At 34.9% G+C, this 11,676-nt stretch overlaps 1 long non-coding RNA gene across 1 annotated transcript; it reads left to right on the top strand.

The window, feature by feature from the left end:
- Nucleotides 1–1,655: 1,655 nt before the first annotated feature.
- Nucleotides 1,656–10,664, top strand: LOC114047827. Its single transcript, XR_003569678.1, has 3 exons — nucleotides 1,656–1,741; nucleotides 8,821–8,936; nucleotides 9,524–10,664. It is a non-coding gene; the product is annotated as an uncharacterized LOC114047827 (long non-coding RNA).
- The last annotated feature ends 1,012 nt before the right edge of the window (nucleotides 10,665–11,676 follow it).

The raw sequence follows: 11,676 nt of genomic DNA, 5'->3' as shown, positions 1-11,676 counted from the left end.
TTACTATTTTGATCTGAATTCATTCCATGGCCTAGCAAGAGTTAAAATTACTGTTTGAAATTATCATATGTGTAGGATTCAAGTCCTGAAAGTGTCTCATTCTTTCAGATTAAGAATAGTTAGAGAGGAATAAATAAGCTTGAGAAACAGAGAGGCAAATTCATTTAGAGTAGCAACTTATGATCTTAATGGAAATTTGGTTTTACTCAGGATGTTATTAGGAACCAGAACATGTGCAGGAAGTTATACAAACTACTTAGAGCTCACTTTGGAGATGTTCCCTAATTAATGTGAAACTATATTCCCACTTGAAACACTGATAAGGGGAATTTGCTATCTAAGACCTTGGGAACTGTTAATGAACTATTATTCTGAGTCAAACTTCAGGGAACTGATTGAGCTACTGACCCATGATGTCAGCAACTTGCAAAAGAGGTTTGTGACCTGCATCTATGAGCTGTAAGAGGGTGTTCTCATGGGAAGGTTGGGAGAATGACTTTTCTTCATGGCTGAGGTAGGAGTCTCCTGACTCAATTTCCCCACTATGACACCTGGCAAACTTTAAACCTGGCTCAATGTGATTGGTCATTATAGAACTTCTACCTGGAATTGACATGAATCTGGGGAAGCATTGTCCCCTTACTTTAGTTATGTCCCTGTTCTTTCATGGCAAATTCCTAAGTTTTGTAAGCATAAATTTCAAATCTATTAAATAACAGATTGATTCAGGAATGTCTGAGGTTATTGTAAACATAAGATTGAGTTATTTGGCCTAGAATTTCAGAATTAAGTATTCAGTCTTGACATCTGTTACTAGTATATTCCTGTATAAGTCAGGATCCTTAAATTTCTCATAATGGTTATTTGAGATCTAGAGGTTTGGGGGTGTTGGGACCCCAAGATCACAGAACGAGGGTCCCACCTGAAGGAGTTAAGCCCAGGTCTTTCAGCCCTGGGGGAAGTTCGTTGAAGATAAACCATATAGGCCAGGTGACACCCATAAGGATGAGGAGGCATGAGAAAATCTCAGTGTTTAAATGGGGGCTCCAGGTGGAAACAAGTACTATGGTTCTTACTTATTGCTATAAGTGGGGTAATACTTCTTCCTGTCTGCTTGCCTTGTATGGTGCAAATAATCACACAAATAGTACAAAACTCAGTACAAAAGATGCTACATGTGTCAGCTAGTGGGGAAATTAAAATCATGGTGATGAAAGCTCAGGGGTGGATTCCTCTAGAGACTGTGGACAGAATTGAACCTGAAGGCCATAATGAGGAAAGCCTAATAGATGAAGTGTATCAGCAGTGGTGTGAGGAAACTGCAAAGTAATGATAAAAGAATGGGGGAGATTGTGAGAGATGGCCTAAAGTGCAGTTCCCTCAGGCCTAAGTTTCACTCTTCTAGAAAACCCTGAGTTAAGTTTCCCTTTCTCAAAATCCATGTCACCACAGGCAGTTCTTGGTGGCTCCCACTTCCTGGTACATGCATACATCTAGTTCCCAAATATGGGCATGTTTGCTCCTATTGGACATTAGTTGCTGAGTGTAGGTTGTATGCCTTGAGTACCCAGCCACTGGGGGAAAGTGGGAGGGGGTATGAGTTGGGGCTATAAAACTTTGCTCCTCACAGTCAGCAGGTGCACTCCCTGGCTGCTGCTGCTTGAGCAACAAGGGCTGAGCCCTTTCCCATGAGAAAGAATAAAGACTTTTTCTGATCTCTGGAAAAAAAAAAGTGTTTGAGGTAGGTTTTGAAAACAGGCTTTACTAACTCCAGGCTTAACCAGCTATCTGCCTTTATGTACCCTAAAAACCACATTTTACAGCAGAAGATCCTGAAGTACAGAAAAAATTAATTTAATTGTCTTGTCAGTTATATATCCATGATTTGACATAGGCAACATTTCAACTGCGTGCTAAACTTAACACATACAAGAAAAATTCGTTGTCATAGGAGAGCCTTTAAGACAATTTTGATTTCCCAAATTCATTTATTTTTTGTAATCAGCAAACACTAACATGTCAGCCAATCAAAAAACAAATTTGCTAACTATTTACTATGTGCCAAGCATTGTGCTAAGAACTAGGGATAAAAAGAAAGACAAAGACATGGTTTCATTCCTCAAGAAATTTTCATTCCAAAATAAATTAGAATGTAAAAGGTACTTTTGCGTAGGAAAAATATAATTTCAGGTGGATTTTAAGCTGAATTTTGAAGGAATCCAAGAAGCCAGGTGGTAGAAGAGTAGAAGGAGAACATTCTAGACAATGAGGTTGACCAGATAAAAGGCATAGAGATGTGAGGTCCAGCATCATGTGTGAGGAACAGCAAGTAGGCCAGGGTAGCTAGATCCCGAGTACATAGAAAGAAATCAAGAAAGATAGGAAGAAATCTATTTGTAAAGACCTTTAAATCCTTAACAAAGGACTTTTTTTTTTAATTCAAGGAGTAATGTAGTAGGGAATAGCTGCAATGTATTAAATAAGGAGGTTTCATGGTTAAAAGTGCTGTTTAGGAAAAATCCCTTGGCAGCAGAAGTAAGAAATATAGGAGTGATGAGAGGCATGAGGCAGGAAAAACAACTAGAAGATTATTGCTATACTGCAGGTGAGATGTGATGATCACTTGTACTAGGATAATAGCTGTGTGAGTCAGTCACTCAATAAACATTTATTAAGTGGTTATTATGTGCCAAGCAACAAGTAAGTGCTTGGGATACAAAAAAAAGCAAATGATAGTAGCCCCCCACCCACCCTGTGAGGATGTCTCTGATGGCTACTCTTTCCAATTCAAAGCAACAAAAAAGTAAATTAATTCATATAGTATTTTCATTTTTATTATATTAGCTCATCTTACCCATAAGCAATTAATATTTCTCTAATTATTTAGATTTCTTTATTTGTGTGGAGTGTTTTGCCATGCGGATGTACTTCCAAGTATTTTATACTCTATGTAGTTATTTTAAATAGAATTGTTCTTTCTATATCTTCCCATTAGTAATGTACAGAGATGTTGATGATTTATGAGATTTACTTTTTAGCCTACAACTTTGCTGAACTTTTTTTTTCTTTTTTAAAATTAATTTATTTATACTTACACATCAAAAAAAGAAAAAAAGAAACACATTATAAACTTTAATACTAAACAAATACAAAATAAGAAAAAGGAGAAAAGAGCATTATATGTACACAGCAGAACGTAAGAGAGGATTCAAAATATACAGCAACAAATTTTCATTTCCAGAATGCCTATGTAATAAATATCACACATTGTATTCAGAGCTGTCCATATTTTCTTTGCTTCCTTGTAAGTTTTCTTTTGTTTTCTGCTGTGCACTTCTCACTTTTTTTCTTTTTTTTCCCCTTCCTCATGCTCTCCAGAAGGCTACAATTAAGTGTGGATATATAGATATAAAATATACACACACAAACATATGTACTCTCTCTCTCTCTCTCTCTCTCTCTCTCTCTCTCTCTCTATATGCATACTTATATACATGTACAAATATACACACATGTATACATACATACATGCACATACATATACTTAGATACCCATTATCATATATAATGTATATATATATTCATATACATCCACGTAAGACCATACCATACATTTTTGTCCTCTGTTTCTCTGAGGGTGGCATAAGTCCAAGTTTTTCCATATTTTTCTAAGTCCACCAACATGTTATTTCCTAGACCACAGCAACTTTCCAACCTTATCCTGTCTAGTTATCTTAGTCTAAAATGATATTGATTAATATGGCTGACATGTAATTTCCCTATTTTTCTCTTTTATTAAATCAATTTTAGCTTTAATTTTGTCTGAGATCATGATTAACATCCCTGTTTTTTCCTAATAAATTCTACTTCTTACCTTTATTTTATGTTTGTGTGTATCTCTTATTTCTTATCCTGCCTCACCCCTCTACTTTACTTCTACCTGCTAGCTTGCCCTCCTATTACTTAACCTACCCCCCTCCAAAGATCCATCCCTTATCTTCTCCCTACCACCCTTTCCCTTTGCCTTCTTAATTCCCTCTGAATTTAGAAGACTTTTATAGCCTTCCAAATAAGTATGTTATTCCCTCTTTATCCCATTTCCATTAATCTAGACACCCTTCTACACTGCCCTCTTATCTGATTCCCTCCCTCTTGTTTCTTTATAAATTAAGAAGGCTTTCATTCCCTGCTCAATGTATTTATTGTTCTGTCTTTATCACAAATCTGATGTGAGTAGGGTTGCCTTTAAAAATCCCTCACTTATCCTCTCTCCCATCCTATCCCCTTAACCTTTTATTTCTTTCTGAATTTAGAAGACTTTTATACACATATATGTATATATGGAAATACATACATATATGTGTATTCATATGCATGTATATATATGTATGTATGTATGTATGTATATGTATGTATTGTTACATCTTTAAACCATTCCCAATGAAAGCAGGGTTACAGAACTACCAACCATTCCTCCCCCATCTAATTCCTCTGTATTAGTTCTTCCTCTTGTACCTCATTTGTATAAGATATATGCTCTTTTTACCTTTTCCTAAATAGTTTTACTTTTTAGAATCACATCTTACTCAGGTGTACCCCAATCTTTTTTTGGACTACCCAATCACTAATAAAAATCTCAGACATATGTTTTACATTTCCTCACATAAAAAAGAAAACAGTCTGTCCTCATTAAGTCCCTTGTAATTAGTCTTTGATGTGTACCTTATATTTCTTTTGGATCTTGTATGTCAAATTTTCTATTAAGTACTGGGTTTTGTTTTTGTTTTTTGGCAACAAAATCCTGAAAATATGGCAATTCATTGAATGTTCTTTTTTTTCCATTCAGGATAATGCTTAGCTTTGCAGAGTATGATATTTTCAGCCACAACCCCAGTTCTTTTGCTCTTTAATACATAGTGTTTCAAGACCTGTGGTCTTTTAGTGTCACTGCTGATAGGTCTTGTGTGATCCTAAATGTGTCTCCACCATTTTTGAATTCTTTTTTTCTTGTTACTCATAATATTTCCTCCTTGAGTTGGGGGTTTCAGAATCTGGCTGTGATATTCCTATAGGTTTTCTTTGTAGTATCTGTGTCAGGTGGCAATTGATGGAATTTTTCTGTTTCTACTTTCCCCTCTTGTTCTATCACTTCATGACAATTTTCTTTAATTATTTCTTGTATTATTGTATCAAGATTCTTTTTTTGATGGTAGCTCCACAGGTAGTCTGATTATTCATATGTTTTATCTTCTTGATCTGTTCTCCAGATTATTTGTTTTTCTTATGAGATGTTTCACTTTCTCTTCTAATTTTTCACTCTTCATATTTTATTCTGTTATTTCTTGCTCTGTTATAGCTTCACTGGCTTCCCCTTGCCTATCTTTAATTTTCATGGAGTCATTTTCCTCCTTAAGATTCTGGATCTCCTTTTCCGGTTGATTGACTTTCTTTTCATAACCTTCTTGGTTTTTGTTTTTGTTTTGTTTTTTTTGGATTGTCCTTATTTTCCTTTTTAATTTTTCCTCAATCTCTCTCATTTGATTTTTAAAGTCTTTTTTAAAGTTCTTCTATGAAGTCTTTTTGAGCATGTGATCACTTCATATTACTCTTTGGAGTAGGAGAGGTAATTTTTTGCTTCAATATCCTCCTCTGAAAATGAATTCTTGTCTTCTCTATTCCTATAGTAATAGGAATATTTCTACAGTTGGGTTTTTTCTCCTTTGCCTGCTAGTTTTTTAAAATTTATTTATAGGAATTTGCTATTGTAAACACCTCTAGTCTTGGGGTATGGGGAATGGTCTCTCTTTAACCTCAGAGCCTTCTTCAGTTCTCCCTTCTGGCCTGAGCAAGAAACAAGAACTACACCCTCCTGTAAGTGCCCACAGCCAGTAGAGTCCCTGCCCCACTGCTTCCGCATTCACTTTGTGTCTGCTGGTTCCTTCGTCCCTACGGGTGCATCTCAGCAGTACTGTTGGGCCTGGTATCTGTTATCAGTAGAGGTTCCCTCAGTCTTCCCCTGCTCAGATGCCCAACTCCCCACACTATTCAGGAGGTGAAAGTTTTTGTGCTTAGTGTAGTGACTATCTCCTAACCCAGGGCTTGCTGCTTGCTGTTTCAGGGGAACTGGCCTAGAGGTGTTTACTGTTTACAGGGACCAAACCTCAGTCCTGTTATTTTTCTTCTGATTGTCCCTGGAGGACTACTGTTCTGCCCCAACTTTTGCTTGTTTTTATCACTCTAAGTTGACCCTGAGGCACTGTTTTGTCTTGTTTGTGGGGGAAATCTGGAGAGCTTGGAATTTTTTGATCTACTCCACCATCTTCCTGGGAATTCTCTACTGGTTTATCTTTTAAAAAAATGCTCCCTTCTTGTATTTATTTATTGATGATTAAAAAATATTTCATTTTGTTAACCTCTCTTTTGATTTTCAGGATTTCTATTTCGGCGTTTAATGGGGGAAGTGTTGATTTGTTGGATTTTAAAAAAAAAATTTTAGCTACATACCCAATTTCTTGATATGCATTTTATCTCTTTTATGTAATGAAAAAAAATACAGATATAAATGTACCTATAAGTACTATTTGACTGTATCTCACATTTTCTGGTATATTATCTCATTGTTGAAACCATATTAAATAAACTATTGTTTCTATAATTTGTTCTTTGATCTAACCTTTCTGTAGTATTAAGTTACTTAGTTCTCTCCTAATGTTTTTAATCTTTGCTTCAAAGGCTCTTTATTGAGTGTAGTTTTTACTTTGGCCAATAAAAGATGTATTTAATATTTCTGCTTTTCTGCATTTATTTGTGAAAATTTTACACTTTAATATATGGTTAATTTTTGTGAATGTGCCATATACATCTATGAAATACATATAGTTCTTTCTACTCCAATTCAATTTTCTCAAGATGTTTAGCATATCTAACTTTTCCAAAATTATATTCAGGCCTTTTTTTTTTCTAATTTTCATGAAGTCATTTTCTTCCTTTGTTCCTTCTGATTCTTCCATTCTTATTTTTTTTATTCTATTAATCTAGACCTGAAAAGGGTATAATTAGACCCACCACTATTATATTTGTACTATCTATTTCTTCCTCTAACTCATTTAACTTTTTAAGAATTTAGACATTTTCCTTTGCTTCATATATGATTAATATTGATATTAACTCATTGTCTATGGTGCCGTTAAACAAAATCTATTTTTTCTGCTTTTCTCTTGGAATTAGTTTTTTGTTTTTGTTTTTGTTCTGTCTTAGATCATGCAACCCCTGCCTTTTTTACTTTACCTAAAGCCTAATAGATTCTGCTCTGGACCCTTATTTTTACCTCTGTGTAGCTTTCTATTTGTTTCTTGTGAACAACATATTGTTGAAGTCCCATTTCTAAATCATTTTTGTATCCTCTTCTGTTTTATAGGAGGTTTCATATAATTCACACTCTTTGTTTCCCTCCATCCTATTCTCTTATATTTATCCTACTCTTTTTTTCCTATCCCTCTTTAGAAAGTCTGTTTTCTTTCTGACTAAAGTCTCCTTCCTTTCCTCTTATTCCCCCTTTTCCCTCTTAATTCCTTGCTTCTTATTTGCTTGTTAGATAACATGTATTTCTATACCTAGCTGTGTGTGTAAGTATTCTTCCTTCTTCTATCAAATTGTAATGAGAATGAAGCTCAAGTGTTATCCACTCCACTCCCCCCCACTAACTTTTCTTTACATCTTTTTTCCCACTCCATTTATGTGAGATAATTTCTCCCATTGTCTCCCTTTCTCTATCTCCAGTGCATTCCTCTTCTCTACCTATTCCATTCTTTTTTTTTTTAATTAAGCAGACAAGAAAGAATTACACACAGGCCCTCTGTCGAATAAGACTCCCTCTGTGACCTCTAGTGGTGATAAAGTTCACAGGGACAACATGCATCATCTAACCAAATAAGAATGTTAACAGTTTAATCTTATTTAGTCTTTAATGATGTTTCATTCGTGTTTACCTTTTTATGCTTTACTTTACAGCTCTATTTGTACTTCAAATTTTCTTTGAGGAGAGGTCATTAACTCTTGTGTGATGTGTGCGGCTCCTCAGTACTTGATTCTTTTCTTTCTCGATTCTTGAAGTATTGTTTCCTTATCCTAGGGACTATGGATTTTGACTATAATACTCCTAGGAATTTTTGTTTTCAGATTTCTTTCATGAGATGACTTCTTTTATGATTTATTGAAATACGATGTCTAGGCTCTTTCTAATTGTTATTTCTGTTCATGAATTTCAGACAGTCCAGTGACTCAAATTATTTCTTCTTAATCTGTTTTCTAGGTCAGTTGTTTTTCTTCTGATATATTTCAAATTTCTTCAGTTTTTTTTTTATTTTGACATTATTTTATTACTTTTTGATGTCTTATGGAATCATTAGCTTCCATTTCATCAGCTCTAATTTTCAAGGAATTATTTTCTCTAGCAAGATTTTCTACATCATTTTTTCCAAGCTGTTAATTCTCTTTTTATCTCTCCCTAGTTCTTGCTTTTTTCCCCATTTTTCCTCTGTTTCTCTTATTTGATTTTTAAAAATAATGTTTAGTTTGTTATTTACCTCTTTCTGTAATACTTCTAGGAATTCTTATTGGATTTGTGTTCAACTCTATTTTTCTTTGAGTTCTTGCTTGTAATTGGGTGGGGTTTTTTTGAATAATTTTCATCTTTTGTGTTTGTGTCTTGAGATTCCCTATCATAGGAGTGTTCAGAAAAAAACAAGCACCTCTGGTATGAAGGCTTGCCTAGCCCTTTTCACAGCTGTTCATGCTCCTTTGTTGTCTACCTTTCACCAGCTCTCACCTGTGTCTCCAAGAAACTGTAGCATGTAAAGCAGCTCCATCCCAGTAAAGCCATTTCAGTAAAAATGCTACAACAGGTGGAGGTTCACCTATAGTCCTCAAACAAATTGGTAAGTTGAAAGAATGTCTACCTCAAACACTGAAAAAATTCCTCCAGAAGAATGGGCATACTATAAAAATTTGTTCCAATAGCCACAAAGGCAGCTAAATTGGGCATTGTGGAGCACTTAAAACTTAAGCATTGAAGATGTCTGCATCCCAGGCCATCACCAGTTGTCTTGACAACTGTCTTGCCACTGGACTCTGGTGACTCTGTAAGAGAAAGTGAGGCTGTTGTCTCTGTAAACCCCTGCCTCACTTTAATCCAATTTGTGTGCAAATCAAGACAGCACCCCATGATGTAATTGGTCCTTTTTGGAATGAAGGATAAAAACCAATAGCTCTTTATATTTGAATTTTTTTGTTTAATCTTTTATCCATCATCCCTCTGGATATTAGACATTTTGTTAAGCATGGTTTCTAGACACTGTGTCTAGTATTGAGCTTTTGTCCCCTTGGTCCTTCTGTTACATTCACAACTCTGGCTTGGGACCTGCAAACTTTCAGTGCTTCCCAAGTGGTTTGATCTGTGCTAAGGTTTTTCACTGCCCTCCTGGTCCAAATTCATCAAATTCCTGACCAAATTTGTGTCTATCAGCTTCTTTCTAGTTGGAGGTTTCAGCAGACTATTATTTGACTCAACCACCCATGGTCTATTGGGAGGCTCTGCTGGTTCAGAGGTACTGTACTACTGGTTCACCCTTTGTTTGGGACACTGGGCTCTGCTATGGGTATCAGAGACACACAGCAACTGGATAAAATGGATGCCTCAATCCCAGCTTCTACTCAGAACTTAATAATCAAGCATTTAAGGAGTGTCAATTCAGAATCAGAGGACCAAAGTTCAAATTTAGACTGCATTATTTAATAGCAGAAGTACTAAGATTGAGGATAATTTCATTGCTGTACTCCTTTCTTCCTTTCCCTAAAATGCAAAGACCATGAAACAGACTACACTCAGACTGGGTAGATTAATGATCTAGCTCATACCAGTAATGTTTTGTTCTTGGATAATACTTAAAGAAAATAATACTAATGTGAATTTAGGGTCTATTATAATGTCAGATAAATTGTGTTCTTGGCTTGGGCCAAGAAAATGTCTGCTGTATAATTACCAAGAAAAGTGGTAGGTTTTTGTTTTTGTTTGTGGTTTTGAAATGCTTTAAAAAATAAATCAGTTTCCAGGAACCAGCAAACATGTTAAACTAGAAAGAAGGGTAGAAAAAGTAATTTTTTCAATCTAACATCACCAAATCAGCCTAAGGAAAAATGACCAATACAGGAACTGTGAAACAGGAATGAGTATACAATGAAGACTATGGCTAAGCCTGGATTTCTGTCATTTAACTTACTTGTCAACTCAGCATTAGCACTCAAGCAGGGTTAGGCCCACAATAAGGTCACTCTGTATATGTGTTACATGATTATTATTTTTTTTCCTCTCTTTCCTTTTTTCTTCAATGGAATAGAAAGAATTGTGATGGGAAGAAGTGGGATAGGAAGAAGCAGAAGAGAAAATATGTGCTTGTGAACTAAAAAATAATTTTTAAAACAAAATTTCTATCATTTAAAATTTTAATCTGCTACAAATTAGTCTACTCAACATGAGCCCTCACTTTGTAAGAATTAACATCAAGAAAATGCAGCTATTATTTCTATTGTATTTGTTTTCTAGGACTTGAGACATCTTTGCAGTTTCTATGACTTTAATCTTTCTTGTGTTTTATTCCCAAATCATGTTTTCCAGTATAGTTTTTTTAATTGCCCTTTCCTATGTTTACCTTTTCATTAAAGTCACTTAGTGGCAAAGTGTATTAAAAAGGTCTTATCAAGTTCTAAGAGTAAATGTTGATTTTCTTTGGAGGAGCTTGTCAAATTCTTCATAGAATTTCTCCGTATCTGTATTCTCTGCTAACGATTTGTTCCAGAACCTGCAATTAATTTCATGTTAGTCTCTTTGTGTTTATCACAGGTAATATAAGAAAAACATTATCTAGTCCTTCATGAATTTATGTTTCTTCTTGTCTTTGGGTGAATAATGAATACTTTACCTTTCCAAAGATAACCTGGGAATTTTTCTCCATTTAGGTACAACTCCTCTACCTTTCTAATACCTTCTAAATCTGATGCTAACTACCCTTTCATACACATAGACACAAACACAAACACCAACACAGACACACACACACACACAAACACACACACACACACACACACACACACACACCACATTCCAGCTAAACTGGTCTATTTGATGTTCCTTGTACACAACAAGCCATTTCTTATCACCACAATTTTGTACAGGCTGTCATCAATGCCTATTCTTCTCAGCATCATATCATAGAATCTATAAATTCCTTCAAAGCTCAGTTCAAGCCTTATCTGATACAGGTAGCCTATCATGATTATCTAATTTTCTGGGGGAGTTTTCTTTCTGAGAAAATAATTTCTCTGCATTTAACATTAAATTTTCTAGATATATGTTGTTTTCCCTTAATTAGAATGTAAGCACTTTGAAAATAAGAGCTAAATTGCTTTTTTTCTTTGAATCTCCAGAATTTAGTACCATGTCAGCACTTAAATGTTAACTTGAACTTCATTTTGTCTTATGGTTTCATTTAGAATGACAATGGCAAAACTCATATAGTTTTGTTCTAAAACCATTTCAATTTAATTTCTTTGGGTAAAGATCTCACATCTAGAATATTTAAAGTTAACATACCTAGAAATTGTGTAATTCTTAGTTCTCTC

The sequence above is a fragment of the Vombatus ursinus genome, unplaced genomic scaffold, assembly GCF_900497805.2.
Source record: "Vombatus ursinus unplaced genomic scaffold, bare-nosed wombat genome assembly UNPS02014791.1, whole genome shotgun sequence".
NCBI classification, from domain to species: Eukaryota; Metazoa; Chordata; class Mammalia; order Diprotodontia; family Vombatidae; genus Vombatus; species Vombatus ursinus.
Note: the sequence above shows the minus strand (reverse complement) of the source record. Positions and strands in the feature narration are given on the sequence as shown.